The following is a 6,105-nucleotide window of genomic DNA, read 5'->3' on the forward strand; positions in this document are numbered from 1 at the left end:
TGGCCATCAGGCTACACGGCCAACAGGCTACACTCTAGTCCCTACTGGCTATCTGACCAACAGGCTACACTCTAGTCTCCACTGGTTATCTGACCAACAGGCTACACTCTAGTCTCTACTGGCTATCTGGCCAACAGGCTACACTCTAGTCTCCACTGGCTATCTGGCCAACAAGCTACACTCTAGTCTCACTGGGGTCTGCAGGCAGAGCAGAAGGGGAGGCATGGAGAAGGAGACAGGAACCAGGCGGGTGTATGGAGGTAAATACTGTTTTGTTGTTTACTACGATCTATTTTAGCCCCCCCATTTAGTAAACCCGTTTTCACAATTTCTGGAATTGATACGGGCTCGTCAACAGAAAGGGAAACGCAGCACTGTTCTGTCAATCACTCATATCGATATCACGTTGAACGGGGACAAAACGTTATACAAACCGCCACACGGAAACTTGAAATAACCTATACATGATTGATTAGATGACAACTTGTAGAACGTGGAATGTCGGATGTTGATTTTGGGAGGATGCCATCACGGAAAAGGAACAAATCACTTTCTGTTAGTTAACTTCAACAAATCACGACCCGCCATGAGGTACCAGCCAATGGTTGGCTGCTAGTTAGACTGTTAAATCCGTGTATTGGTGTATGGCCAGAGACTTTTATCGAAATATCGCCCAGAATTCTCTGTGCCATTTTTAAGAAAGAAAATGATGGCTGCGTTTCTAAGTCCTGCGACCCCCCCCCCCCCAGCGGGTATAACGAAATCACAGTACAAAACCAAAGATATCGATACTTTAATAGTGTGTCACCGTGTGGACTTTAAACTTGATATACTAACGTCACCAAGAGTGTATTCCTCCCGAATGAATGGGGTCAGAGAGCTTGTAGTAATGCACTAAACACATACTGATTCCACATATCGAAGAGTACTTTAATTACATTTAATCAGATATTATAAATATACATAATAGTATTGCCGTCTTAGCAGACGCTTTTATCCAAGAGCGACTTACAGTCATGCGTCCATACATACATACATTGGGGTGGTCCGGGAATGCCGACCATCCCCTACTACATGTTCACTGTGAAGACCACAGCACCTATACATGTAGCCCAATTGAGAACTACAAATGTGAGTTCTACCATGGAGAATATTACGTATCGTCATATTAATAATGATTAAATATGTTAATTGAGGATGATAGTAAATTTAAGTAAACTCACATATAATCACATAATATTTTCACTAGTTTAGCCATTTGCGAGAATTATATTTTTTTTCTAATGCCAGTGTCCCGGGGAACTCTAGAAAGAGCTTCATTAATGATCCATTCATCCACCTTCATCTCAATTTGGCTCTTTCAAAATATACCGAAATAAACACAAACTAGGAAAACCAAAGTAACAGTTCTCATTTACATTTTGATAACTCCGTGCTGGTGTCTTTCTCTTCTCAGATCACAAGGCATGACTGAACCCACTATGGTAAGTAAATGGAATATTTTTATTAACTTTTTAATTACTTTTAACTATTTTTTTTCACATTCACACGGTTCTTACTGGCATTTTCCCCAAGTTGCAGTATTACTACAGGTACTACGACAGTCCTACTACTATTGCGCTTCATGTTTTCTATACTAGGGGTGTTTCTGGCTCGCTTCTACTTACTCACTGTACCATCAACCTCATTCAGTATCCCTCTTCAGCTCTTCAGCCCACTCATTCAGTATCCTCTTTGCTCAGCCTCACTACGCCTATTCCAGACTTCACCTCCCTCACTCTTCAGTATCCCTCTGCTTCAGCCTCCACTCACCCCTCATTCAGTTTTCCCTCTGCTTCAGCTCCACTCACCACTCATTCCAGTAATCCCTCTGGCTTCAGCCTTCACTCACCAATCATTCATGTATCCCTCCTGCTTCAGCTCTCACTACCCTACTCTTCGTATCCTCTCGCTTGCAGCCTCCCCATCTCCACCCCTCACATCAGTATCCCTCTGCTTCACGCCTATTCCACTCCACCCTCATTCAAATTCCTTGCCTTCAGCCTTCCACTCACCCTCGCTTCAGGATCCCTCCTGCTTCAGCCTCCACTCACCCCTCATCAGGATCCCTCCTTGCTTCAGCCTCCCACTCACCCCTCATTCAGTTATCCCTCTGCATTCAGCCCTCCACTCCCCTCATTCAGTATCCCTCTGCTTCGCCTCCACTCACCACCATTCATATCCCTCTGCTTCCGCCTCCTTCACCACTCATTCAGTATCCTCATGCTTCAGCCTTCACTCACCAATTTCCAAATTCTTTCAGTATCTTCTGCTTCAGCCCCCACTCCCAATCACTTCAGCTTATCCTTGCTTCCGCTCTACTCACCCTATTCAGTATCGCTCTGCTTCAGCCTCCATCACCCCTCATTCCAAGTTATCCCTCCTTGCTTCACCCTCCACTCAACCACTGCATATCAGTATCCCTCTGCTCTCAGGCCTTCACTCACCAATTCAGTATCCTTCTGCTTCAGCCTCCATCACCAATCACTTCAGTATCCCTTGCTTCAGCCTCTACTCCCCTCATCAGTATCGCTCTGCTTCAGCCTCAACTCACCCCTCATTCAGTATCACCTCTGTTAGTATTGTAGTTTAGTCAGCAAATCTGAGGGAGTAAGGTCTAACCGATCACTGGGGGATTTTGCTGTCTGGTCACATGCGAGCAATAGGTTGAAAAAAAACATTTATATAAAAGCTTTGGTTGAAATTTCTTAAGTAAGGTAGTCTTTGTATGCAGGAGATGGACCGTTAAAAAGTTAGTAGAAAAATAATGATAGCATTTATGATTATACTATCATTAACAAAGCGGATATGATAAACAATACAGAACTAAGTTGTAATCCAGTTCTCGTAGCGGTATTGTCTTAGAGAGGGGGTAAAGAGAAGATCCTTTTGTTTGGGGGCCAGTTAGGTATAATCCCTACCGATAGGAGAAGAGTTGAGAGAGAGACTGACTACCAGACAACACACATCAAGCAGAACAGACTGTTGGCAGAAACCAGTGGAGAGCTAGAGTGTAGCCTGTTGCCAGTAGAGACTAGTAGGGTAAGATGTTGGCCAGTAGAGACTAGAAGTGTAGCAATGTTTGGCCGCAGTAAGACTTAGAGTTGTAGCCCTGTTGGCCAGTTGAGACTAGAGTGTAAGCCCTGATTGGCCAGTGAGACTAGAAGTGTAGCCTGTGGCCAGTTGAGACTAGAGTGTAGCATGTTGGCCAGTTAGACATAGAGTGTAGCCTGTTAGGCCAGTTGAAGACTACGAGTGTAGCCTGTTGGCCAGTAGAAGAGACTGAGTTTAGCCTGTTGGCCAGTTTGAGACTAGAGTGGAGCCTGTTTGGCCAGATAGCCAGTGAGACTAGAGTGGAGGCCTGTTGGCCAGATAGCCAGTGGAGACTAGAGTGTAGCCTGTTTGGCCAGTTTGACGACCTAGAGTGTACGCCTGTTGGCCGAGTAAGACTAGAGTGTGCCTGTTGGCCAGTTGAGCTAGAGTGTAGGTCAGATGTTGGCCAGTTGAGGACTAGAGTGTAGCCTGTTTGGCTCTTTGAGCACGTAGATGGTAAGCTGTTGGCCAGTTTTGAGACTAGAGTCTGTAGCCTGTTGGCCTTCGAGACTAGGGTTGTAGATGTTGCGTCAGTTGCGACTAGAGTGTAGCCTGTTGGCCAGATAGCCAGTGGAGACTCAGAGTGGAACCTGTTGGCCAGATAGCCAGTGGGAGACTAGAGTGTAGGCTGTTGGCCAGATAGCCAGTGGAGACTAGAGTGGAGCCTGTTGACCAGATAGCCAGTAGAGACTATGTAGCCTGTTGGCAGATAGTGGCATATGTAGCCTGTTGGCCAGATAACCAGTGACTAGGTAGCCGGAGTACAGTTAGGGACTTAGAGTGTAGGCCTGTTGGAGATAACCAGTGGAGACTAGAGTGTAGCCTGTTGGTAGATAACCAGTTGGAGACTAGAGTGTAGCCTGTTTGGCCAGTTGAGAGCTAGAGTGGGTAGGCCGATATCCAGGTAGAGACTAGAGTGTAGCCTTGTTGGCCGTTTGAGACTAGAGTGTAGCTGTGGCCAGTGAGACTAGAGTGGTACTGTTTGGCCAGTAGAGACTAGAGTGTAGCCTGTTGGCCAGTTTGAGCCTAGAGTGAGTACTGGTTGGCCAGTTGAGCTGGTGTAGCCTTGTTGGCCAGTTGAGACTAGAGTGTAGCCTGTTGGCCAGATAGCAGTGGAGACTAGAGTGCAGCCTGTTTGGCCAGATAGCCAGTGGAGACTAGAGTGTAGCCTGTTTGCCAGATAGCCAGTGGAGACTAAGAGTGGAGCCTGTTTGCCAGATAGCCAGTAGGAGACTAGAGTGTAGCCTGTTGGCCAGATCAACCAGTGGAGACATAGAGTGGAGCCTGTTGGCCAGGATAGCCAGTGGAGACTCAGTGTAGCTGTTGGCCAATAACCAGTAGGGCCTGAGTGTAGCCTGTTGTCCAGTATAACGCAGTCTGAGAGACTAGAGTGCGTAGCCTGTTTAGGTCAGATAAGCCAGTGGAGACTAAGTGTGCCTGTTTTGGGCCATGTCGCCTGATGGCAGTGGCCAACAGGCTACATGTGAACTCCAGTCACAGCACAGGGGTACAACCCAACCAATAATACCTCCTACTAGAATAATGTACGTAGCAATGCTGAGGAAACGTCATCGAACAAACTGACCAGGAAAGAACCCACCTTAGAGGACCTGCATCAGCATGAATAAGCTGTATTCCTCCCAATTGAAGGGTGCGTGTGGCATAAGCTGTTATTCGCTCCATTTGCAAGGTGCCGTGTGGAATAAGCCTGTAATTCGCTCCATTGAGGGCTGGTGTGGGCAATAAGCTGTATTTCCTCCAACTGAAGGGGTGCGTGTGGTATGAAGATGGGTGTGTAAACAAAAAACAACCTGTAAACGTTTGCTTCCAACTCACAATCTCAAACACATAGATCCCCTGAACGTAGCTAACTCTCCAGATTTCCAATCACCTGACATCTGACTCACCTGTTCACACACCTGTATGTCAATTAATCACACACTATTTAGTTCGGTTTCTTTGCACCCCACATCTGTGAGGTAATTGTTTCGGTTTTGGTGACACACTTCTATTCGGCGCTCTGTTTTTTTCTGTAATTTACTCCTCCCGTGTATGGATAGTTTTTTACCTGCCTCCTAACGACGCCTTTTGGCCTATTCCCTTGCCTGTACTTTAGCCTTCGGTTTCCTGTTATCAACCTATTACTGATCTCCGGACGACGTTACTAGCCTTTTCCCTGCCTGTACCTGTTGCCTTTTTTGGACGCCCTGTGTAATGACCTTCTGCCTGCCTGCCCCAGCGGTCCCTTTACAGACTAAACACTTGCTGCACTTGAAACCAGGGGCCTGTTGCACAAACACTAGGATAAGGGATTAAGCAGGATATCTTTGGCCTGATCCCTGGCTCAATTTGATCCGTAATCGGTTGCACTAACAGATGGATAGGGGGCAGGAAGGATATGTTATGTATAAATTACCATGGAGATTTAATTCTGTGGAGCTAGGCCTGCTCCGACCAGGCCTAACATTCAAGGATCTATTTAATCTCATCCTAATGTCAGTCAAGCAGTCACCACAAAATGGAAACAATAGTTATTTCACTGCTTCAACATTATACATTGTTTATCACATATAATAGACCACTGTTATTATTTAAAGTCTTGTGATCATTAATTTCAATGTATTTGGATAAATAATATGAATTTTTAGATGATGTTGCTATCATTAGAATATTTTTAAACAGTTTTTTCCCCATAGACTATAAGGTATATAATAAAAATGATAGAATATTAGGGCCACAAGGGGAAAAACAAAGTAATAATTGTAAGCAGTTGTTTTTAAAGGAAGGAACAGTTTTGTTAAAATGAAGATGCTGGGGCACTTTCGTGACATTTGTACTTCAGTATGGGTTTCATAAACAAGACATCTGATTCGTGCAGAATATTTAAGTATCACAGTGTCATAAGTAATCAAAACCTGTAAACCCAATATGTAGCTTTCTTCTGCAGAAGAACACGCTCATAAATGTAATGAC

This window comes from Salvelinus sp. IW2-2015, unplaced genomic scaffold (assembly GCF_002910315.2).
Source record: "Salvelinus sp. IW2-2015 unplaced genomic scaffold, ASM291031v2 Un_scaffold5756, whole genome shotgun sequence".
Classification (NCBI taxonomy): domain Eukaryota; kingdom Metazoa; phylum Chordata; class Actinopteri; order Salmoniformes; family Salmonidae; genus Salvelinus; species Salvelinus sp. IW2-2015.